The sequence below is a fragment of the Phodopus roborovskii genome, unplaced genomic scaffold, assembly GCF_943737965.1.
Source record: "Phodopus roborovskii unplaced genomic scaffold, PHOROB, whole genome shotgun sequence".
NCBI lineage: Eukaryota > Metazoa > Chordata > Mammalia > Rodentia > Cricetidae > Phodopus > Phodopus roborovskii.
In genome coordinates this window covers 11,220,704-11,247,678 of record NW_026126629.1, presented here as the reverse complement: position 1 = coordinate 11,247,678, position 26,975 = coordinate 11,220,704, and the positions used below count along the sequence as shown (strand labels likewise).

Here is a 26,975-nt window from a genome sequence, read left to right as displayed (position 1 = left end):
CTGTAATGGAAAGTTACATAACTGCAGGCATTCTCACATTGTCTCACTGTAGTGTGTAGCCTGTGACGATGAAAGAAGGGTACCTGCATTAAGAGATGAAATGTGTGAATTAACGTGGGTATCGTGGTGAACAATACAGCAGTTTGGACCTTACTGATAGTCATTCTTTACTGCATTTGTAGCAAATGCTTAGTGCCCATTATCTGAAGGATTCATAGCTTAAGTGTTCAAAGATGCTCAAGATTCCCTTGGACACTACTTTTACCTCTCCCATTTTAATATTAGGCATTAAACACCATTGCCTCTTTCAGTTAGAGATCTAACAGGAAAGCCAGCACATTTTTTTTTCTTATTATCGATAGATGGTTCATTATTACCACAAATCTCAGAAAAACAAAAACAAAAAAAAACTAAGATTTCTTCTTATTGAGAACTTTCACCTTTTTCTTACACAAAAGTAGTACACAACTGTTATAAATTTCATGGGTTGTCTGTATCATGACTTTGAACTTTGGGTTTGTTATGAAATAAGATGAGTTTGGAATACCATCACCGTGATACCACCACAGCCCTTATAATAGCACGAGGGCTGCTTGGGCTTAAGGAGCAATGTTAATGCCTTGGGTAGACAGGACAAAGGGAAGTTTCAAACTCCCAGTTTTTAGAGATGTCACCACAGTAAGGGCAGTCCACAATTGAAAACATGAATTGCTTCTGAAGCATTCCAGTTGACAATTTGAAGCATGGTTGACCACACATGATTGAAACTGTGGCGAGTAAGATCATACAAAGCAAAAATGTCTGCCTCCTACACCTTATGAAAATGCTTACACCATTAGCATTTGAGTCATTCAGTCCTACAGATGTAGGGATACAGTGAACAAAAAAAGGTGCATGAAAGGTGGAAGAGATATTTCAGCAGTTAGGAGCACTTACTGCTTGTAGTGAGATAGTTCTGTGGCACTGACCACGCCCATTGGGGGTTGGAGCGATGGGTGGAGTGACCTGTGGAAGGAGGTAAGAGGGGGCCAGAAAAGGCACTCTCTTTCTGGCGTGACTCGGACAGGAGAGGATCGGGTTGAATTTCCTGGTGTTCATCTGTCTAGGTTGTAAGTTATTTCTCCCTGAATAAACATCTATTCGGCCTATTTGTTTATCCTGATCCTTATTTACCGCGATAACTGCTCTTGCAAAGGAAGGAGACTCACTTCCCAGCACCTACATAGAGGCCCACAACTGTCTATAACTCCATTGCAAGGAAACTTAATCCTTCTGGCCTCTGTGGCAACTGCATGTAGCACATGGTGCACAGACATCTATGCAGGTGAGAGAACCATACATATTATTTTTATTAATAAATACATGATAAAATAATATGCTTTATGGTGCTGATACTATAGGTGAAATGTAAAAAGCACACACCCACACAATCTCACTCACTATCTCACCCTAATACAAACACATTTGCAAATATCACACACACACACCCACACACACACACACACACACACACACACACAATCACAGATGCATACACGTTAAATCAAAATCAATAGTTGAAATCACATACACTAAAACCACTACAGGCTGGTGAGTGCTTGCATGGCCAGTCTTCTGGAAAGTATTTTTCAAAGTTATTAAACATGCTATTATCAACTAAAACACATTTTTTGCTATGTGGTATCTACTCAGATGACTTAAAATATGTGTGTGTGTGTGTGTGTGTGTGTGTGTGCAAACATGCCTATGAATGTGTATGCCTGATTTATTCATAACTACCTAAAGAGTTAATGATCCAAGGTGTCTGCTTTTAAATTTTGTGATATATCCATCTTGTGAAATATTTTGTGGCATTGAAAATGAGTCATAAAAATGTACACCGGGACCTTAAAAACACATTGATAAGCAAAATAAGCAAAGCTGAAAAGTGTTTGCATTGTAAAACTCCAGTATTTTAGGAAATGCACAGTGGTAGAGACAGGGTAGTGGCTTCTGAGACTGGAAGTGTAAGAGAGGGACTACTAGGAGAAAAGTTATATTTCCTGATCATTTTCTGCCAGTATAAACCTGCTCTAAAACAGTCTTTCCATGACAATGAAACATCTAATAAGGACTAAAATACAAAAGCAAATCACAGCTACATGTTCTAAAAGTATGTTATTTCTCATCATTCAATCAATATATCTCATTTTTAGCATATAAGTTGGTCAGAACAGTTAATACACACTAAATATTCATAGTGCATATTCACTTTGATAGCAACAATTATGTTTTTGAAGATAATGTATTAAATTTAGTACACATGCCTTCAAATCTTCAGATATAGAGATTTATAGTCTGATCACTATCCTTTTTGTGAAATATGAAAGCTCAGCAAATAGAATATTAATAGTTCAGGCCACACTCACGAGTGAAACAAATTGGATAAATAGCCACTCTGTTTCTAAAGAAATTCTTTATCTACCCCTATGGCTTATGTTCTGGGTGAAATTAAAGGCACATAAAGAATCATGGTTTTCCCTTCCTTCCTCTACAAAAAGAACTGTAAATGACTCCAAATTCTCCAATAATGTACTTTTCTCTCTTTGTCAAAGAATAAGGACAGTAACTCAGGCATCGATTATATTGTCTTTATTTAGTTCTATTTGGGGGCATTACATTATAATAATGGTTGCCCCATAGTGCCCAGAGCATGTGGAGTGTTCCTTCTCATTGTCCCCCTATGTCCTCAAAATTTCTCTGCCATGTAAGTATTATTATCTCCTTCCTGCATTAACAGAACCAGAGTCATCTCACCCAAGGCCACATGACTGGCAGAGGGCAGAGCCTGGTTATATGTAATGATTATACTTGAGCCTCTGCAGTTTCCAGGATCCCACTTGTCATATACATTGAGACCAGTTTATTTTGTGTATTTATGAATGTATTTCATGATTAACCATGGAAGACACAATTAATGAATAGGAATGCCTCACAGAAAAATTTGAAAGCAAATAATAAATCTAAGACAAAATGAGATGCTTAATTATTTACTTATTATATTATGTGATTCTCTCATATCTGTCAATGTTCATATAATCCTTTAATGAAAGTAAAAAACCATTTTATAAAAAGGCTTCAATTATGTAGGTCAATACTCAATAGCAATATAGGAAAGAACTTGGTATTCCATGTTTTGAAGCTGTGGTCTGATCCTTGCTTTTATAGATGTTCCTTAAATATTCATAGAATTCTAAGTAACAGTACTTGCACCCCAATCTTCCTGCTCCCTTCGCTGTGTCAATTTTTCCTGTAGCTGAATGTGGTCCTTCTTCCGATACCTCTCTGACAGTCACTGTAATTTTGGCTTTCTCACCATTCAGGAGAGAGCTACATAAAAGAAGCATCACCTCTCCGAGATGTTTAATCAGGGCTCAGCATGCCCAGGTCCTTTTATGAAAGCTCCCTGGCAGGAAATCAAAGCCCCTTTCTTCAAAAACAATAAAACATGAAACAGAGAGATCCATCTGTCAATCAAGATAGATTTCTCTTTTTCACAAAAAGAAAGGTCCCTCCAAGAATGAAAAGCTTTCACACTAATTAATATCCATTAAAGTTCCCACCAGTTTAAAGGCTTGACCAAAGTCAAGAATTACCCAGCTAATTCAAATCCAGGAGGTACTTTTCCATTACATCCTTGAAATGACAAGAGAAAGTACTTTTCCCAGAAAAGAACAGGATAGTTAATTAGAATTTTTACTTCATATTTACATGAACAACTTCAGTAGTTGGCTCTTGAATATTTCAATAGAATATGATATTGTAATCAAATTATTCAGAATCAAATATGAATCTCTAACCATCTATAGTTTACTCCCATGACACAGTGTTTATTTTTAGTCTTGAAAAGACAAAAATGTATTCCTACTTCTAAACATTTTCATATGTTATAATTCCATTTTCTAAGTGGGATACCTGATGGGGGATGTCCTTCTGTATATATCTTTCTTTTATTGGTTGATGAATAAAACACTGATTGGCCAGTAGCCAGGCAGGAAGATTAGGCAGGGCTACCAGACCAGGAGAAGGCTGGGGAAAGGAAGGCAGAGAGGAGCCGCCAGAGAGATGCCATGTAGAGGTAGAAAGAGTAACATGCCAGAGCATTACTGGGTAAGCCAAGAGCACTTGGAAGTACTTAGATCAAAAGAAATGGGTAGTAATTAAGTGACAGCTAGCCAGTAAGAAGCCCTAGCTATTGGCCAAATAGTTTAATAATTAATATAGCACCCATGTGTTTATTCAGGGCAAATGGCTGTGGGACTAGGCAAAACAGAAACCTCCATCTTCAGATTCCCTAAGCACATATTATTCTACACATAATAAAGACAGTTAAACTAGATAAAGGCACCTTCTATTTTTGTTTCTGAATTCCTTTGCATAATGTGTCATTCTAGATTACATAGTCTATGTAGCTGGATACTTCTTAAGACAAGGTTATGTATCTACCTTATATCAGTGACCAGTTTGACATTGTCAAATACAAGTAGTAATACTAATTAGCTAAGCATAACAAGTACTTGTGGGGGGAGCATGAGGGTGGCTTCTTATAGACAATTGCAGGGCAAAACCAAAACAAACAAAAAACACTATAGTGGCTAAATAATCACTTCTCAAAATAGCTACAAACCAAATCCACAGAATACAGAACTGAAGGGGAAAAAACAGATAAAATTTAAAACATCTTTATCCTCTTGAGACTTTTCTGAAATATATGTCATTAGATCTCTTGTAAGTCAAATTCTAAAAGGTAATTAATGAATAAACTTAAATAAGATTATGTGTCATTTGGACTCTGGCTACCTTCCTTGACTGACAGGACAGCTGTGATCCATATAAACATTTCTAGAAAACTAGAACAAGTTTTACAAATGATAAAGTTTAAAGAATCATCTAAAATAATGAAGTTGGAACTATGATTCAAAGATTCAAAGACTCACAAAATGATGAAAAGGTTTTATAATTTATCTACATGCTATCTAAATGAAGCCCATAGAAGGGGATATTTCTCGCACTCCTACTGTTCAAACTGCTTCTGGGTAAATAGATGAACATAATGACACAGGCCTTTAATCCCAGAACTCAGAAGACAGAAGCAGACAGATTTCTCTTGAGTTTCAGGTGAGCCTGCTTATACATAGCAAGTTGCAGAACAGCCATGGCTATATAGAGAGACCCTGTCTCAAAAGATCAAAAGATGTAATTAAGCCCCAGAAAGGATCATGTAAAGCTCTGAGTAAAATTCACAGGAAAGCCACAAATAGTTCACCTCAGGAAGGAAAGAGGAAAACCTTACTTGGTTGGCAAATATCCTATATACAGCCTATGAAATTAGATCACTATCTTTCTAAGTTATTTTACAATGTTATCATTGAAAAACAACACTAAAACATATGATGATGAATTGATTTAAACAGGATTCAAAAGTAGTATATCTGTTATCTTGAAACAAATATTTCTTTTAAAATTTGAATTAGAAAAGATATATATTGATAGTTTCCTAGCTTACACTAGCCACACTACTAATAAATATGTCCCCTGTGTGCTACTCCAATTCCCAAATCTCCTTATTCCCTCTCGCATACTAAATGATGATATGACCCTAAGTTACCTCCTACTACTTTTCTCCATAAATTCTTCTGGGTTCCAAGAAGCTTTACTGCAAGATTATCATGCATTCTCCATGTACTCAGCATCCATTCAACAATAATTAGCACTTCTACTCAGGGTTTGAGACATACAATGAAACTGCTGGCATGCAGCCCCTTTGATAGCACACACACCCTATAAATATTCTCCTTGTGACTCCTGGGTGCCAGGGACTCTGCTTACACTGCATCTGAAGAAAATAACAAGGTGGTTTCACAAATATACAAACCTGATATAGTGCCATAAATATAATGTCACAATGACAGAGAAGGATAGAATATGGAAACAAAGGAGAGCAAGAGAAAGGCTTGAAGAAAGAAACATTATGTGGGTATCTGGTATCTGGAAGAAGTTGAGTGCTTTTAGGAATCTGTCACTCAGGATAGAGGCAAATAGGTAGAGAACACAAAAAGCTCAGGGTCCACAAGAGGGCTGGGCTCAGTACATAAAGACAGTCTACCTGTTTGGTTGAGGAAGTTCAGTACAGTATTCACACGTAGATGGGTTATGATATGGTCAGAGGTATGAGTACTAATGATGATCTCTAAAAGTCAAACTGCTACTGTAATTAAGAGATGAGATAAAACAGGCTTTCTTTCCAAGTGATTCTAGGTTTTATTAAAGCAACAGTTATAGCAAACCATAAAGTTACTAATAATATATAAGTAGGAAATAAAACAGACCAGATGCATGTAAACAATCAAAATTATACATTAAATTCTACATCTCCATAAAAATACTTTGGGAGACATTAACACTTAAATATAAAAAATGCAGTAACAAAAATAATCAAGTCATAAATCATCAGAATTAATTAACAGGAAAAACACGAATACCAAGAGAACTTGAACCAAACAAAGACATATAGCATTTATGGCAAAGTTGAAGTTGTCATTACCAATATGCACTGGAAACTATCTCAAATTATATAATAAAGTAGAATAATTCCAAAACAACACAGGTCAATAGGAGCTCCAAAACTACAAGCGCTCTCTCTATATATATATGTATATATATATGTATATATATATATCCAAGTCCATTTAAATGAAAATAAACATTTATAGACAAAATTTGGGAATTTGGGCGTCGTTCTTTCCTGGGACAAAAATCCATTCTTGTACTAGGGATTAATAATGATCCACTACCAGAGACCCCATAGAATGTCCAGTCCTCCTAACTAACACCCATGTTCAGGGGGCTGAGGTTGGTCCTAAGCTGCTTTCCCAGCTATCAGACTTGGGTCAAGGAGCTCCCCCTTGTTCAGGTCACCTTAAACCAGAAAATTTTATGGAAAAAAATTACTCTAAAAGTTATTGGTAATATATAAAAATGTTTAGTCACAATGCATCATATACGTATCAATTTATAAGACATTAATACATTTACATGGAAATAAATGCAAGGATATGAAAAGAACAAATGTCTGTTCATTCAAAGATTAAATATTTATTATTGTACTATTATATGGTAAGGAAAGGTGTCCATTAACTATGAATTAAATAAAGCACACTATAGATAAATAATCTTGTGTCATGAAATAACATATATGGTAATATTTAATATAACATAGACATATTAGAATTTAGAAGTATATATAAAGTAATATGTTTGCTAGCACTCTTGGCGTGGAATAGATACAGAACCACTGAATTTCATTTTATTCCAAATTAAATTAAAATTCCCAATGAAAAACTTCCATAGTAAAGAAGGAAGTGCTATTTGGGGAGAAAAGTAACAAGAGTCTACAGAAAAACAATGTGATAGATTACTTAATTTTTAAAGATTGGTAGTTCTACTTGTTAAGCCTGGATGTGCTCTGATCCAAAGTTAGATAGAATAAGATTAGAAGGTAACATCACATTGAGTGAGCTGAGATTAGGGTGCCAGGGCAAAGAATGAATGCAAAAGTTGCTACATAAACAAAATCAACTTTAATGAGTTTTCCCTTTGATCTTCTCTGTTGCAGGGTGTTGGGGGTGAGGGCAGTAACTTTAATAGTCTACCTTGTCTATGTGGTAACAGGTGATAGTCGGAAAGCAACCAAGGGACTATCAATCATGAAACCCTACTTTCCCCAGGGTATTCCCTGTAAAAAAGAAGCTAAACTCCCCCTCGTTAAAGATCCATGTATACTTTAGGCCATAGGACATTAGCTTCCTCTGTATTCTAACATAATCCCAATGTCACTTGGGGCTTGTTGCTCATTCTGCCTGGTGGCCTGTCATACAAGGCTAGTTTATTGTTATTTAATTTTTCCATGATAGTGTATTGGGAGGTGTTGTGAAAGGGAAAGGGGAACTGGTAAATAATTAAACCCTACAAACCAGAAAAATCTTTCCAGAGTGAACGAGAATCAATGTAGGCTCCTCTGACCTGCATTATCTACACCAGTTCCTGCTATATTTGCCTAGCTCTGCTCTTATATTTAGCTCTCAAACAGAATTCTTTGGTGGCATCTCTACATCATCTTGTGGGACTTTAAGTGGACTATCTTCTCAGTCTTTTAGTAGTCTTGATTTTGACTTCTTAAATTTCTTCAACATCACATCTCACCTTACCCCAATTTGGAGGCATGTAGTATATCAATAATTTGCAAAGTCTGTGTAAAGCAATGAGTCAGATACATTTTAAGATATATGCTTTATCTATAATATGTACATACATACAAGTTCACATAATGTGTTTTTATTCAAAAACAGATATAAATCATTTGAAGCAATATCAAATTTGATGATAAAAATATCTGGCGAACACTACTTTAAATTCCTAATATATGATATATACTTAATTTGATACAATGTGCAATAATCAATCAGCCAAGCTTTCTAAGTAAGTAATTTTGTAAGTATAGAGTAATGTGTTGTAATTACACACATTTGCAAAGACACTGTGAAGTTTTAATACTCTTATTCAATGTCTCCTGAACAAATAAGGAATATATTTCCATCTCCTTATCATTATTTTATGTTTTGAAGCCTTGTGTTCCTCTATAGTTTTCCATTAAATATTGAATATGTTATGGTGATTCATAGTTTCTCCACTAAACTATACAAAATTGAGTTTCTTCTGTTTGGGTCCTCATTATCAAATTGTCTCTTTCCTTTTCCTCCCACGCTTTGCAAGTTTTAGTAATCACTGTGCTATATTCTGATAGACTTTTTAGCAACCACATATGACATAGGATAATACATACTTTTTCCTTCTCTCTATAATTTATCATAGTGTATTCTAATTCTATCCATTTTGATGCACATTATACTATACATACCATCCTTTTCTACATATGAATAATATTCTACTCAATATATACCATGTTTTCTTCTCTCATTTATCCATGAACAGACCTGAGTGCAGTATCCCAGCTCTGTGAATAATGAATTGTGGATAATGTAGCAATAAACATTGATACAGAGATATCTTTTTTATTATCCAGATTTCATTTCTGCTGGCTAAAGGCTCAGATATGTGATAGCTGGTCATGTAATAGTTCTATTTTTAGATTTTGAAGGAACTTCTGTAATGGTCTCATAATGGCTACAATAATCCATATTTTCAACAATATGTGCAGAGGTTCCCTGTTTTCTGTCTCCCTGTCTGCATCAGTTATCGTTTGTCTTTTTGGAAGCAGGTATTCTCACAGAGGTGAGGTCATATCTCCTTGTGGTTTAAATTTGTATTTTGACACTGCAGAAGACAAATAAAACTGAGCCTTTTCTTTTCATAAATGTGTTTATCTGCTGACTATCTTCTTTTGAGGGATGTTTTTTTAGATCACTTGACCATTTATTTGTGGCTGTGTTATCTGGCTTTTATTGCTGTTATTTAGCTATTTGTTCATTCTGAATATGTATTATTTGTTAGGTAAACGCTTTGAGAAAAAAAAGTCTCCCATTTGTAAACTGTCCTTTCAATTTTATTGACTCTTCTGCCATGTCCAATCACTTCCCTTTGCATTGGTTATTTATGCTCTTGGCATCATACAAAAACAAACAAGCAAACAAAAGCATTGTCTCCACTGATGATTTGAACTGTTTATTATATGACTTCATTTAATAATTTCCTAATTTCTGGTCTAATATACATGTCTTTCATCCACTTTGAGTTGAGTTGTTTTGGGGGGTACTGAATATGATTTTTATGCATCAATAACAAATACAGAGAAAGAAATCATGGAAGTGATCTCATTCACAACAACTTAAAGCCAGGCATTGGTGACTCATTCCTTTAATCCCAGCACTCGGGAGGCAGAGGCAAGCAGTTCTCTGTGAGTTCAAGGCCAGCCTGTTATACATAGTAAGTTCCAGAACAGGCTCCAAAGCAATACAGAGAAACCCTGTCTCCAAAAACCAAAAACAAGCAAACAAAACACACACACACACACACACACACACACACACACACACACACACACACACACACCTCCTTAAAAACAATCAAAAAAATAAAATTACCAAGGAAATAAGAGACCTCTACCATGGTAATTATAAAGCAAGCAATTCATGAGTACTCAAACAAATGGAAGGCCTCCCAAGATCATGGATGAGAAATATTGACACTGTTAAAAGGTCTGTGTTGCCCAAAGGGTTTATAGATACCATGAAATTATTGTGAAAATACCAAAGATGGTGTGCCCTCTTCCTTACCAACCCTGCCGTATGACAAAACCTAGGCAATACAGGAAGCCCATTGTGGTAGCACATTACAGCCAGAAGAGAAGGAGGGGCTGTGCCACCAATGTTAGGACTCGGATGTCCTGACATGAAGGTATCAACTGTGATTCGTAATTAAATGAAAAGTTTCCAGGTCACTTGTTTAGTTTGCTACGATTACAATCTTTGTGTATCTTCTTGTGAAAGTGAGGCAATGACAAGGAATACAGCTGACCATCCAATGCACGGATAGATTTTTCTTCACACTATGGTGGGAAGGCTTTCTCTGTAGAGCAGCCACAGTCCCTATTGTGGAAAGATAGGCTAAACGGAAACATCTCTTCAAGTACATGTTACTTCTGTGCCTGCAGAAACATCAAGAGAAGAGACTTGTTCAATATGTGCAGAAGTACCTGGGGGCAATCTTACTCATGACAAAGAGGTCTTTGCAGTATATCCGGCCCTTGAGCACAGAGCCCATACAGATTTAGATGAATCTAGGGCTATTTGAATGTTCTTGCAGGGTTTTACCCAGGCTGGGAATTAGAAGTAGCTCATGCTCACAGGTTAAGCAGGCACTTTACTGGCTGTTCTACATGTGGAGCTCTTTTTGTCAGAGTTTATACTCTCCACACAGTAGAGAAACCAAGCCATAGAGTACCATAGGCAACTGTTACCTCATGTATGAGGAGTGAAAGGTTCTGTAGTGGGACAGCTTAACTGCTTGGCCTTGCTGCTTACACCTCTCAGATGCAACGACTGCACATGCAGGTGCAACTCTAGCAGCAGCATGCACAGGCAGCAAGGTCACAACTGGAGACAGCTCCCAACACAAGGCAGCACACTAACACCATTATAATCAATACAATCCACAGCCACAGTCAACACATAAAACAGCCAGTAGGCTTGACAGAACTCTCAGTTCCTTTTAACAAAGTCACACAATCCCAAAAGGTCAGAAGCAGAGTGTCAGTCCATGGAAAGTGAAACTACAGATCATAGCCTGTTGGTCCAGGAGCTCCTCAGGTTCACATTAGTGCATTAAGAGAGCTCGTCCTCAGATGAGGATGAACAGAGGGAGATGGCAGATTTGAGTAAAACGAGCTGTGTGGATATATGCCTTTAGATAGTGCTTTAGAAAAAAAAAAAAGACTAATATAGGAAAAGAGCCTCTGCATCTCCTCTTTGATGACCTCCCCACTGGGAGACAATGAACTCTGGGCTGTATTTATCAATTAAGGGAATAACATAACAGCTATCTTGGGTTGTTTGGTGATTGTAATTTCAGGTTCGTCCCTCTTGTTACACTGTGTAAACTCAAAAGGAAAATACATATGATAATAATTTCCACTTATCTATTTTTTTTCTATCTAGCAGGTAAAAATAGGTAGGAGGGGAAGGTGATCTCTGCTTCCTGCCCCTTGACACACAAAAGGCCCCCTAATATTCCACATTCAAACTGAAGAGAAAAATTGAAACCTCAAATAAAGCTGCTTTGTGTATGTATGAATAAAAATGGCTTGGACCTTTTATCTAACTACTGCATGAGGCTTTTTGCAGCATGCATGAGTTTCAGTGATCTTGCTATTTAATAGTTAAATACAATAAATAAAACTTTAAAACATAAAATGAAAGAACAAAGCCCAAAGTTTCCCCAATATATTTCAAAGAATCCAGGGTAGAGTAGCTTTTGAATAGTGTCTGTCTGACTACTCACCCTTGTACACATGCCTCCTATGCACAAAGCCAGGACTGCAGTGGAACCTGGGGGTCCTAGCCAGTGTGCTGCTTTGTTGTGTGACTGTGCTGCCACCCTTTAACCATCTGGACCACCTGGATTCCAGTCTGTCTATAAACTATTAGTAGAGGACACACCAGTGACAGTGGAATCTGCTACAGAGCATCTCTGTGCCCTTAATACAAATCCTGTCTGTTTTGTTGTTGTTGTTGTTTGGGTTTGTTTCTTTGGGACTTTCTTTTCTTTCTTCCTTGATTTCTTTCTTTCTTTTTCTTTTTTATTTTCCAGACAGGGTTTCTCTGTGTAGCTTTGGAGCCTGTCCTGGAACTAGCTCTTTAGATCAGGCTGACCTCGAACTCATAGAGATCCACCTGGTGCACAAAAGGACTTTGCAAACATATCCCCCATGGAGGGATAACTGCCTTATTCTAGAGATAGGAGAGAAGCCCTAGTCCCTACTTCACAGGACCTGTCAGATCTACATGACCCCAACTGGATGGCATTCCCCTACATATTGTATTGTGGTGGGGGGTTGGGAGGGGAGGGTGTTTAGAGTGCATGGGAGAGGGTAGAGAGGGCAAAAGGGAGGGAAGGAGGGAGGGAGGGCTTGGGGGGAGGGAGGGAGGGAGGGAGAGGGAACTGGGATCGACATGTAAAATAATAATAATAAAAAAAAAAAAAAAACGCTTTGACTCCAAAATTTAAGTTGAAGAACAAGTTACGGGGGAAAAGTATTTCTATTTTTGTTTCCACAGAAAATGAAAAGATGTGGATTCCTTCCAGACTAATGTGGTTTGATCACACCAGACCGCCTGAAACAGAGTACAAGCTGATCCTACATTCCAAACAGCTGGACAAAAACAGCCCTACAGACTACAGCTAGGATATCTGAATCTTCTTCGAATCCCCCAAGACAGCGCCCAAGGCCACCCAGATCTACATAAACGTGAATCAGTCTAAAAGGGACAGCTCACACCTTTAATCCCAACATTAGGAGAGTATATAAGACATAAGTAAAGTTTCAGCAGAAACATTTATTCTCCAGTCATGCTGAGGCGAGATTACAGTCTGAGGCTTGGTGAGAGCCCTTGGAGACCAGCCCATTCAGCTAGAGGTAGAGTTGAGAGCTAGTCACAGTCACGGGCTGCTTTGCTTTTTCTGATACTCAGCTTGAAGTTGGAACCCCAATATCAGTCTCTGGGTCTTTTATTTATTCATGTTACACTAATATATTTTGGAATACATGCAAAAGACATATAGGACACCACCCACATTAATCCTGCATTCTTGATTTTTCTGCTTGTAAATGATTTCCTCCATTGACTTAGCAGTGAATGATGTGCATAACAGTGTCCCACGTTTATGTAGATCTGGGTGGCCTTGGGCTCACAGAGATCTATGAACCTCTTAATCCTAAATTTTAGGATTAAAGGTGTGTACCATCACCTCCAAGCTTCTGGCTGCTGGGATCAAAGGTGGTGCCTGGCCTTTATATCTTGTGGCTGACTTTGCTTTCTGAATACTCAGGCAAGATAAATCATGAATAATATATCACCACATATTAGAGAGAACTTGACATGAGGATCCCAAAGTGCTGTCAAAAATTACATTAGTGTTTCCTCTGCTTTTATAGAAGGAAAACACAACTGAATAATATCAACATCAAAAGTAAAATGAGCAGCAGAAGGTGCTAGATCAGTCCTTCAAATTGACAATTTTACACCTTGACCAAACTATCAAGAAGCATTCTAAATACAGCAAATGTAAAGTTAGATGTACCAAGATGACAAAAGTCACAGATATTCCAGTGCAAAACTCTCCTTCATCATCAACCCATAGTTTTCCTTTGAACTCAGCATCTATCCCTAGGCAAATTTTCTCTAAAACACATTCAAAAAAAAAAAAAAAACAGTAAACATGCCCCATGTTTCCTGAAACATCAGTTATGGAAAAACATTACCCACCCCACAGCTGATAAGAATTGGTTTCTACATTGCCCAGTGCTCTCGGTTTTATTCTTGCCAAAATACAGCTTGAAGAGGGCTCTGGGAAAAGATGTTATCTAAAAATGCATGAAGCTGCTTCTGTGAAATTCTATACAAACTGCACATGGTAAATGATGGTAAGCCTGTGCACCAGGAGCAGGAACCTTTACCACCTCAACCAGACGATCATTTCAGTTATCCATGCCATTTCTCCCTCTCAAAGAGTTGTGCATGGTGGTTGCCTTCATAATGAAAGGATATTACCCAAAATCTATTCTCAATATAATTAATACAAACGGTTCTCTTATTTTGAAGTGCACAAAGGTATTTTCTTTCCTTCTGACAACCATCATTACTCTAACCATTCATCAAACCATTTAGCATATTCATATGACAGAAGGAAATAGCCCATGCAGCATCTACTTTTTTCTGAAGACAGCAGTGGCTGTAGAGAAAAGCCAGATGAAACATGCTCATTGATAGCTACAATCAGAGGAGGTTATTATGCACCATGAGATGTGTAAACTGTTTATGGAGATCAGGGAAAGGAGATACGAATTTCAAATGAGGGTCTTGAAGTAGAAAACTCTTAATGTAAAGTGGATCTGAATTGGTTCTTGAATAAGTTAAATGATTTAAGTGTACTTAATAATTTCATTTCAATCTAACCTGGCAAAATTCAGACAACATATTATCAAGCTCTCCATTAACCAGGATATGTTGGTTATTTATGTTTTTTTTAGCCATTATATTATCTAATTAGGAAAGCAATATAAACTAAAAATACAACTTTTAGGATGGGCCAGAATTCTGACAAAGTTTTAGATTCCTCCAGGAAATATCAGCATGGGTCAGCATTCACATTGTTAATATTACTACATTTCAAATTCTATCATCTATTAAATGAAGATGTTTGTAGTCTCCACTTTGAAATTTTTTTATGAAAATTTAATTTGAATATGTACCAGAACACAGAATACCACAGAGCAGATACTACTCAGCAGAATGACAATACATTGTTACATATCATACCACCAGTTGCCCAAGTAAGTCAGGAGACACCCCAAAATGAGGTGTCTAAATACAAACACAAACTAAGGACAGCAGCTGGCATGATCTGCCCCTGAACCAGAATATTTGCTCATAGTCATTTTTCCCCTGTATCTGACTCCCAAATGGCATGCTCTCACTTCTATGGAAGTTCCTTGAATTCACTAATTTTTTTCAAATTGCCTATGTTCTTTATATATGGTGATTGTCAACTCTTTGTGATGTTACTTATAACCCAACTATGCCCATGCTTATATTATATTCAGCCTGGAATTTGAAGTCGGATGATCTTAAAGTTCTACCTCTAATGTGTGAAAACTCATAGCCAGCTTTTTTGTATGGTACATAGATCTTTTAAAAGTCACTTCTTTTCTACTAATGATTATCAGTTTCTTGCTTTTGTTCAAGATTCAAACTATGTGGTCACATAGCTGAAACAACGAAAATGGTGAAAATGTTAGATGTCCACTAAGCATTTAGTGATGAGAAAAGAAACAACGACTTTTTCCTATGGAGCAAACTTGAATAAAATAGACTTCTACTGCCCATGACTGCTAAGGCAGGAGGCAAGAGGACACTTGACATGTAGTGAATATGAATTCAAATAAACTCCAAATCTAAATTAAAGCAGAATACTGAATACTGAAAACTCAGAAAAAATAAAGTATTCTAAGCACGGTTTTAAATTGATTAGATTTTGATGTGAAATTTAATATATATTATCTTACATATATTTAACATATATAATGTATAAGAATATATATGCTAAATAAAATGCTGAAATAAACTTGCCCATGTAATTTACATATGGTTCATGGAACTGCTCACCTCACTGGACAGACAAGAGTTCCCCGTCCTGAGAGAAGAGAAATAAGCATTTCCTAGAATTATTAAACTCCCCTGATTTGTGACTCGCCAGAGTTCAGTGACATTGTCAGGATTATCATGAGGCTTTGCCATGCCATCAGAGGCAGTGAAGCTGCAATCTCGGTGGAGAGACTCCCAGGAACTCCCAGAAGTCACTGGACAACTCCAGGTTCCCCAAGTGTTAATCCCAGGAAAAAAAAAAAAAACTGGCTGATTGTTTTTCCCTAATCATTGATGATGATCAATAAACACTCTATGTTCAATAATGTCAAGTATTTGCACATTTCAGAGGAGTTAAAAAGACAAAGCAACCCACAGCTGAACACAGACTACAACCAGACATATTTTTTGATGTTTTGGTTTTATTGTGGAAATATATAGCTAATATGTATGTAAAGGTGGGTTGAATACTATAAAGAACATTTAAAAATGTTCTGATTGCTCAATAAATACATTAATCTTCTGCACATCCAAGAAGACAGTCTGTGCTTATGTCAGCTTGTAGAACCTAATCTCTCCAAGTCAGGAGCAGCCATGAGTAGAGATGTTTAATATTCAACACTAAATATCAAGCACATCTAGCAGACAATAGACCCTTAGAAGTAGAGAATAGAAAAGCAAATAGTCTCAGGTCTGATTGATACTTAATACATGAAATGACCTTTTAATGGAGGACTTGGACAACACATATCCCAGTATAGTCACAAAAAATCATAAATTTTATTAGCTAATTTTCAAAGGGAATAGTCCATTAATGAGGATGAGACTGTTTTAATAAAATATAAATTACCCAAGTGTAAGACACTTGCCCACAAGACCTTCAATAAAAACAAAACTGGGTCTTCACAGGATATAACAATAATGAATCATAATAAAAATCAGATGTGAATATTTGTGCTCATAGTTTACTTTCATACTTAGTTTGAATCACAAGATAACCTACAAATTGCTTAAGGGCACCGTTTCCCTCATTCTGCGCTTGAGGGGGTAAAGCCAGAGTTTATACCTAGTAAATAACCAAAGGAAGAGTCAATTCAAGTCTCTAGAAAGCAATCTACATGCTTTTGAACAAACTGTGTATCTACTCTGAGGCCTCCCTATTTGCGGGTTTCTGACAGAATACACCGGCATGATCTGTGGGAATGGAAATGTTAAACAAGAATGTAATGTTATAAAAAAAAAATGAGTGGAAAAACAATTTAAAATGTAATTTTAAGTATCAAAAAATGTTTTTATTACAATAGTAATATATGTCAATTATGAAATTATAAACAAGAATAATTAAAATTTCTTATAACTCACGAATCAGAAAGCAACTACCATTAATTTGTCAATAACTACTGAAATGAGCACAAAGGTGACATTTAACACATGTGGCAGCTATTGTGACACATTAGAAGCCACACCCTACAGAGGCTGCTCAGGACACTCTACATAGCTAGAGTAATGGTCACAGAAGCCACAGGTGTGTGCAATTCATTTAAAGGAATCATCATATCTCACAGATTTTTGAACCTCCTTTCCTAAAAGTGGCAATGCAGTTTAAATGTCTTTTATAGTTACATCATTTAAATTGGGCAAATTATATCTGTCCTAGAAGAGCAAAGGCTGAGGGTATCTGTCCTAGAAAGCAAAGGCTGAGGGTACTTGTCCTGGAAAAGCAAAGCACAGTGACCTCAGTATATTTGGTTACCATCTCTATTTAAGATGCTGGGAAGACAATACTAAGTGTGACTAGGTGAGAAAGAGTAAGAAAAACCTCATCTCCACCTTAAGATCATAAATACTAGGACCATAAAAGCATTTGCCTCTGCATGACGGCACACTGGTCAATGGCACACCTCAGCTCATTATTCCAAAGGTGGGGTAGAAGAGAATTGCAAATTCCACTGCTTTTTATTTGAAGCTCATTAAAGCCTCTGCTAAATGAACCTTTCTTAAGTAAGCCCTGGGTTCCTCCATCAATGTACCTTGAATAAATCCAACCATAAAACTGATTAAAGATGGTGTTACCTTCTACATTTCTTCCCACATATTATCTGAACTTCCTCCTCACAGCCCCTTCTGGTAGCAAGTACACTCATTTCCACTTAAAGATTTGGAAATTAAGCCTTACAGACATTAATTAGCTTGCATAAGTTTACACACCAGATTTATCTGACTCCATTGCCAGGCTCTTAATACCACATTCAACTGCCTTTAGATTATTGACCAGGGGAAGACAGACACAGTATATCAAGTTAAATGAGCACAGTGAGCCAAAAAGAAGCCTTGAAGGTCTGGTTATTACTAACCTTCTCTCTTATCATGCAAGGTCCCCTTAACTTCAGTCACATGCTTCTGAAAGATGCAGGGGAGCTTCAGCCCTCTTTCCAAAGAACACTGCCCTCTTCCCTACCACCATCTTTCCCTATCAATGGCCTTTCCCATTCTTAGCCTAACAAAAGAGCTCAACCTCATTATTGCAGCATTAAGGCCTTTTGTCAAAAACCATTTCCCTGGTCATCAACTGCTGAATATTCTCTTTTTTCTTATCCCCATCATAGCATGAACAAATGAAGCAGTTTTTACAGCAATCTTGTAAAATACAAATGATACTCAATGTGCAATGCCACATGTATCCCTCCAAGCCTTGTTTGTCATCATATGTCCTCATTCAAAGCCAGAATAAAACACACACAATAATAATAATAATAAATAATAATGAAGAAGTAAATAAGAAAAAACAACATTTCTGGAAAGCAAGACCTCAAAGTATTGTATTAACAGCCAATCTGTTTCTTACTAAATATAACTTTGGACTTTTTTCCCCTTCGGCTTGCCTTCACTTTTTAATCTTTGATAATTAACATTTATTCCTACTATACAGAGTGCATTTCCTAAGTGTAATGGCAATCCTAAAATAGGTACTTATGAGCCTTTTTAAAAAAAAAAAAAAAAGAAAAAGAAAGAAAAGGATTTTTACTTTAGGAAGATGTTGTTTAGTGCTGTTTGGGTTCTTTCAGCATTAGGTGTCTAAAGAAATTCAGATTAACTGTGCTGCATGGCCCTTTATAGAACTGGAGGATTTCTTCATTTTGTTTTGTTTGCTTTTGGTGAACAGAGAAGTTTGGCGGTAGAATGCATGGTTTCGGCCAGAAGAATACTCAGAATAAACAACACAGGGAAAAATGTCTTCCTAATAGGCACATTGAAGAAACAAGCTATGTCTCACAACAGAAGAACAAGTACAAACTATCACTTCAATCAAAAAAAACAGTAAAGGCAGGCAGGCTAGTCCTTCCTCTGGTCCTGCAGCAAGAGTCTGCAGGAGGCTAATTTCCAGTCAAAGCATCTCTCAAAGCATCTCTAGACTAAGAGCTGTTCTCTAGAGACTGGTGGTGCCTGAAGAGAGGGAGTAGGGGACAGGGATGACTGCTGGTGATCTGCCATGGTTTCCGCTATAGCAAACTTTATACTAGTGCTTCTGTTGAAAATGCAGCGTACTGTTTGCTTAGAAATAAATGAATTCTCCTGTTGGCTAACTGACATAATTAGCAATGATTTGGACAAATGCCAAAATCCCCCCTAATGCTTTTCTGATAAAGACATAGCAATAAGACTTAAAGCTCAAGCATTTCGCGTGAACCAAACAGGCAGAGCAGGAGTGAGGATCATAACATTGGTAACTAAATACAAATTTTTTTGTTTTTTGTTTTTCTGGAAATAATATCTGCTGACACACATTTTGCTACACTCCAAGGATAAACTTCACTGCCTGGCTTGGTTTTATTTCAAGGGGAAGTTTTAGGAACAAGGACTAAGCTTAAAAAGCTTGTCACAATAATTCTTCTCAGCAGTTTCCTTGTGCAGGGAAGTAGCATCTGTGGTATTCATGTCCAGTTAGATCTGAAGCTCCATGCTCCCAAACAGCTGCAATGGAGTTGCTATTTCCATTTGAGAGAAGAAGAATTCTTAGCACCAAGTGAAGTTTTAAAACTACCCAAAGCAGAGTGCCTTATGCTTTCACTAGGTTATCTCATAAACCTGTCTCTTTTCTTGATGAATTAATAGACTTCATTTCCTTGCTAAATACTCAAGACTCAGTTTTCAAGGGCCATATTGTTATCGTATATTTCTGATTATCTGTGAGCCTTGGGAGTCTTGTCTCTGCTGACTGCTAAAAGCTAAAGCTAGGGAATGGGACAACTAGTAGTTTACTTGCTGTATACTGGAAGAAGAGCAGGAACCAATTATATAGTAGGAGGCAGTCAATCATTCAGATTATCATTTGCCACCACCACCAAGGTCCCCTTGCAGGATACTATGTATATTATGACCTTAAAAATGTTAATTGAAAAGGCCCTTTAGGAGCAAAACTAAATGATTCATGTCAGTTTACCAGCTAGGAGTTTAGAATTTTTTTTTTAGAAATAACAGAATAAGCAATTCTTAGTGCACAAAGGTTCCACAGTCAACTCATTCAATGCGACTTTTAAAGGAAACAGAAAGACACCCAGCTTCAGACCAATGAACAATGTGACGGCAGACATGTAGATTTTCATTAACAATAAAGCCAGTCAGTGGTGGCACACGCTTTAGCTTTAATGTCAACACTCGGGAGGAAGAGGCAGGTGGGTCTCTGTGAGTTCAAGGCCAGTCTGATCTAAGAATGAGATACAGGAGAGCCAGTGCTACACAACACAGTAAAACCTTGTCTTGAAAAACAAAAAGCAAAACAAACAAAAAACACAAAGAAGTAAAGCAAGCCAAGGAAAAGGAGGGCCAAAAGTTCCAGGTCAGTCTGGGATAGAGTAGGGAGAGACCAAAAACAAAGAAGAGAAAATTATATTGAATTTGGACTATGAAAATTATTGCATGCATGCACGTACATGTGTGTAAGTGTGTGTGTGTTTGTGTGTGTATTTATCTTTGCTAAACTTGAGTGAAAAGTTGGGTAGCTTGTGTTTAAATGTTATTGCTATATAAGAGCATAATTTACAATTATAGATTCCATTTTTCTTCCTAGAAAGAGAGAGAGAAACTGCTCTACTGGCTTCCATAGCTACAGCTAACTTCTTCCCTCACTTCTCTAGGAGTCCTTAAAGCACTTCCAACAGGCCAGTCTTCCTTGCAGTATAATAGCTCACACGCCAAGAAGCACTCATGGGTTTGCAGCCAAATTTGGATCAATAAGCAATAAGCATTTCTGCTACAATCTAGTGTATGTGCTATGAGATGGAACCTGGATCAAGAGCTCAAATGGAGCAAGTAAATACCCATCTTTTAGAAGAGGTAAAGACACTTAAATAAAGCCAGCCAATCTGTTTCTAGCAAAACCAGAATAAGAATTCAGATTTCCTGGGGCTTCGGTCAGTTTTTTAAGACTGCTTGCCACAGAAGTGGGTGTGCTCAGTTTTTAATAGTTGCTATGGAACACTAATCAACGGGCTTGCTTCACTGGGTCATGGAAATATATGTAAACCTTACAAGAAGAAGGTACTGACCAGGCCAAAGCTCAAATGAAACAGTCATTGTAATATCCATGTGGGTATCAAGTAATAGCATCTAAGAAAGGTGTTACTTGGTAGCAGAGATGGAAAAAAAGGTATGCCATCCACTGCTAAGGAGAAGGTGATGGTTATAATGACTGTCACCTTGGAAGAGCTTTGGAATCACCATGGGCATGAAATTATGTGCATGTCAATGAGGAGTTTTCTAGATTAGATTAACCAATGTGTGAAGACCCAACTTAGATATAAGTAGTGCCATTCTGTGGACTAAAGTCCTGCTCTGAATAAAAAAGAGTAAATGAGAAAATCACGAGCATTCAGTGTTTCCTGTTCTCTGATTCCTGCCTGGGGATGCAATGCAACCAGCTGGCTCCTACCATTGACACAAGACCTTCCCTGCAGTGAGGAACTATATCTCCTTAAATTGTGAGCCAAAATAAACTGCTTGTTTTAATTTTCACTTTTCCAGTACTGGGTCATAGAAACAAGACAAGTAACTGACACAGGGCACATCCATAACAGTAACTCTGTCCATTCATAAAGAGTCAGAGTAATTTAGAGGTCATTTCCTACGATACAGAATTCTTGTCATGCATGAATAAGGCATCAACTTGGTCTTGCAAAAGCACTGGTTGGAATGTTAATAAAGAGTACCTCAAATATCTAAGCCCTGTCAAAATAAAGGCAGCTTCTGCATTCTAAAGCACACACTTGGAACATTTAAACAATTAATTTAAAATGTAGTTATCTGTGGTTATAAAGACAAACACAATGTGCTTGGGGTATGAAGGTTTAATAAAGTGGTGGTTGTAGATTTTCCTCTAATATCCATTACTTCACCTGTGCTGGGCAATTTGCTAGGTTTCCAGTACTAGGCATGGTTTATAGAATGCTTAAGTCCAATGAGAGAACTGCTGCTTACTTTGAATGTATGAGAATGTTATAAATAAGAACACACACACACACATATATATATATATGTACATATGTATGTACGTATATCATATGTTTATGTAACAAAAATTATTTTTAAAACAAGAGGCCATGAACTAGACTGATAGCTGAGAAGCCAGCATGGGACTGACTCAGGCCCCCCTGAATATGGGTCTCAGCCAGAAGGACTGAGCAGTCTAAGGGACCTCAGACAGTGGAGCCAGGATGTATCCCTGGTGCACAAAAGGATTTTGTGAACACATCCCCCATGGAGGGATAACTGCCATAATCTAGAGACAGGAGAAAAGCCCTAGTCCCTACTTCACATGACCTGTCAGATCTACATGACCCCAACTGGATGGCATTCCCCTACATGTGGAATTGGGGTGGGGGATGGGAGGGGAGGGTGGTTAGAGTGCATGTGAGAGGGCAGAGAGGGTAAAAGGGAGGGAAGGAGGGAGGGAGGGAGGGAGGGAAGGGAAGTAGGAAGGGACTGAGGGAGGGAGAGGGAACTGGGATTGACATGTAAAATAATAAATTAAATTAAAAAAATGATTTGACTCCAAAATTTAAGTTGAAGGACAAGTTACTGGGGAAAAGGATTTCTATTTTTGTTTCCATAGAAAATGAAAAGATATGGATTCCTTCCAGACTAATATGGTTTGATCAAGCCAGGCCGCCTGAAACAGAGTACCAGGTGATCCTACATTCAAAACAGCTGGACAAACAGCCCTACAGACTACAGCCAGGATATCTGAATCTTCTTCGAATCCCCCATGACAGCGCCCCTTACCAGCAGGAAGTAGTTTGGAAAGAACAATGCCCAAATTCCCAAATATTGTCTATAAATGTTTGTTTTCATTTAAATGGACTTTGTTATATAAAATAAATTTTAAAAAAATAAAAAAAAAAAAAAACAAGAGGCCATGAATTTGAAAGAGAGGATAGATGGACATATGGGAGAGCTTGAAAGGATGGGAGTAATATAATCTCACTAATAAAATGTCAGATGTGAAACATGAAAAATGCAAGCTGGGAAAGTCTTCAAATGATGTCACTTTTGTAGGAACATATATCCCACTATAACTCTAACAGTAGCCCAAAATGCATAGGACTTAAACCCAGAATGCAAATTCCAGGTCTAAATATCTCCTGTGCCATTAGTTTCTCTCCATTGGAAACAATTTGAACAATTTAAACACACAGAGAAAACATTTTCTATCAAATTTTGTATTTCTGAGTGCCTAGTGCCATGGTACCTGCCTGCCCCATGGGAACCTATGCCTTGAATACCACCTTTAACTGTTTGTTTTCACACATATTTTTCTGCCCCCCCCCCAGTCTATGTGAAAACATCTTTTACCAAGACCTCTGTGATTGCCACTCATTTTCTTGATTCTACATCTGCCCCTAAATCATCTATTTTCTATCCAAATCAGTGCTACCCCATTGGAAGGTTTCCAAATCATTCTCATCTTTCAAAGACTCAATTCAAACATCCTACTATAACCCATCCCTTGAGCTAGTTCCAGCCTTCCCCATCTGTCATTCACTCTTCCACCTCATTGCAAGCCAAGTAACTCTTGTTTCTAGATTAGACTCAATGCCTAGTTAAATTCTAACCATATACTCCCACCCATATCAAAAAGATATTTCTTGAAGATACTTCGCAGGCTTACTGGGAAATTCCTCAAATGTTATATTCTTAGTTGAGGTCTCTTTTTCATTGCTCTTGTTAACACAATGTCCCCAGCAGTATCAGTTAGCTAGAACAGCAATTTTTTCATCAAAATTGCAATTGTGACTTAGCCTGAGATGGAACATATGGAAAATAAATATTTGAATGCATATGCAGAAATCTCTCTGATTGAAAATGGAATGTTGTGATGGGAGATGTCATTCTGTATATATGTTTCTCATACTGGTTAATAATAATAAAGCACTGTTGGCCAATAGGAAAGCAAGATAGGCGGGACTAGGAGACAAGGAGAAAATAGGAACTAGTAAGGAAGAGTCAAGATGGAGGGTCTGGAGAGAGCAATATGCAGCAGCTGACTCCCGGTAAGAAGAACACGTGGACATACATAGATTAACACAAATGGGTTAATAACTAAGGCAGAGCTAGCCGATAAAAAACTAGTACCTGGCCAATAACATAATATCAAATACAGAGTCTCTGTGTGTTATTTGGGGCTGGTACGACAGCGGGACAAGACCAGGCGGCGGCAGGAGAAAAGACCCATACTCCTTACAATGTTGTTTTCCAGGGAAAATGGTGGTCATGGTAACATCAGAAAAAGTAGAGCATACTCAAGGAAAGAATGTCCAATAGTACCTTGGGATTTCATAATGCTAGCTTATAGTTGAGCTCCTGTAATACCCATCTAATTCTTCTAATAGCCTTATGATGCAGGCATATTATAAAAGTTATTTGTATATTACTAGATGAGTAACTAAAACACAGAGGATAACTAAGAAAGAGTGCTATTCCAAAACAAATCCATTTGATCAAATAAGCCTATAAAAGAAACCTGATAACCTCTAGAAATCATAAAATATAAGCTGTAGAAGAATTAAAAGTTGTTGTTCTCTAATAAAAGAGAAAATGACCTGAAATGTGTATACTTTCAAAAAGGTATATGCCAATCATTCAGTCACAAATAATTCCAATATAGAACAGAGTAGAATCCATACAATGTAGCAAATAAAGATTATACATATATATATATATATATATATATATATATATATATACACACATATACACATATGCATACATATTTTTTCCTAGATAGGGTTTCTCTGTCCTGGAACTTGTTCAGTAGACCAGGCTGGCCTCAATCTCACAGAGATCCACCTACCTCTGCCTCCTGAGTGCTGGGATTAAAGGCATGCACCACCAAAGCTCAGTTAAAGTGAGATATTTTAAGGGATATGAAAACAAAAATCAGGGGCTGGAGAGATGGCTCAGTGATTAACAGCACTGGCTGCTCTTCCAGAGGACACAGGTTCTATGCCCAGCATCCACATGGCAGCTCACACCTGATTGTAATTCCATTTGCAAGGGGTCTGGTATCCTTACACCAATGCACATAAAATAAAAAGTTAAATATAGTGTAAAAAAAAAAGAAAGAAAACAAAACTCAAACTTTCATGGAAGGCAACAGCTATTCACCAGACATTATGGCCAGTAAGAACAGAGGAAGGGCTAGGGATATGGCATGGTAGATAAAGTGTGTACTGCACAAGTGTAAGGACCAGGATTCACATACCCAGTGACCAGAATCAACTCTAGGCCTCCAGAACATGCAGGAGCCCCCCTCCCCAAGACACACACACACACACACACACACACACACACACACACACACACACACGCACACATCCCCTTTTGGCTCTAAGTAGGGGAGTCACAGATATGCACTGGAGGTATGATTGTATTAAGAATATGAGGCTTTAAAATATTGAGAATTGTATAGAAATTGGAGGGAAGGTGTAATGAGACTGTGAGCTGCCTTGCCACTGAAATCAAGCAGAGACTGGCAGTCATTACTCTCAGGGGTTTAAACAAGGAAGGGTGACTAATCTAGGAGCCCACCAGAGTTTTCTCAAACTCAGATTGCTGGAGGATGCAAACGCATGGCCAACCATGTAGCCATAATTATGAAGATGCATCCTGGAGTCTCAGAGATGAATAATAGGTTGTTCTTCACCAATAGCATCTCCTTGGTAGCATTGATCTCAAATGTGAATACTTAAAGTGAGGCTCATTTCTCTGTTGGAATCCTTGAATAATTCTGCATCCATCCTTAGATTTTAACATGGAAAAACACAAAGCATTTGAATGTGTTTGTTTTCCTTCATTCTGCACCATTGCCCTAAAACAACAATGATTTGTACTACTTCAGCAAGGCCTTTTGGAGACAGCTAATGAGGCAGCCAAACCCTGGTGGCTGAAGCTCTCCAGATGGGTTTAGTGGAGTGTTGGAAGCCATGTACTCCTGGCCATGTGACATACAGGTTCTCAACTAATATAGCCACTATTATTCAAACAGAAATACTAAGGACAGAAATTTGGCTTCGATGGATGTCTCCATGCAACATTTACCTCCCTTCTGGAAGTCTGTTGAGCTGTGTTTACACCAGTTTATTTAATTTTGTTTTCCTTTATCATGTTAACCCAGTGCTTGGGCACTCATGAGTTAGTATAGAGGAAAAGCACAGATATGACTTATGCCTAATCTTTTATGAGAAACACAGCTGGCCCTATCACTGTTCCTAGCATATCTGGAAATGATTTTAAGATATAATTACATGCCTTGCACCTGCACGGCAGGTGGTAAACACATGCCTGGAGGGTAGGGTGCTGAGTGTAAAGAAAACAAAAATCTTTTTTTTTTTTTTTTTTTTTTTTTTTTTTTTAAGTAAGCCAATCCATTTTCTGCGTGCTATAGAATATTTAGGTCAAATATCTTTGGGGTTATTTTTGAATGTAAGTGAACAGTTCAAGGGAGGCAATGGAAGAGAGATATTTAAATTGTGATATGTTTCTAAAATGAGGCTTTTTCATCAC

General features: G+C 37.5%; 2 protein-coding genes across 10 annotated transcripts in view; both read right to left on the bottom strand.

The window, feature by feature from the left end:
* Positions 1–26,975, bottom strand: part of Nrg3 (neuregulin 3) — a 970,742-nt gene that overhangs the window by 920,132 nt on the left and 23,635 nt on the right. The gene's annotated exons all lie outside the window — the stretch shown is intronic.
* LOC127238325 (ubiquitin-40S ribosomal protein S27a-like) overlaps positions 1,762–26,975 on the bottom strand; it is an 857,069-nt gene continuing 831,855 nt past the window's right edge. Inside the window, 1 exon segment of the mRNA XM_051206906.1 lies at positions 1,762–1,775. The gene's annotated coding sequence lies outside the window, so the exon portion shown is untranslated.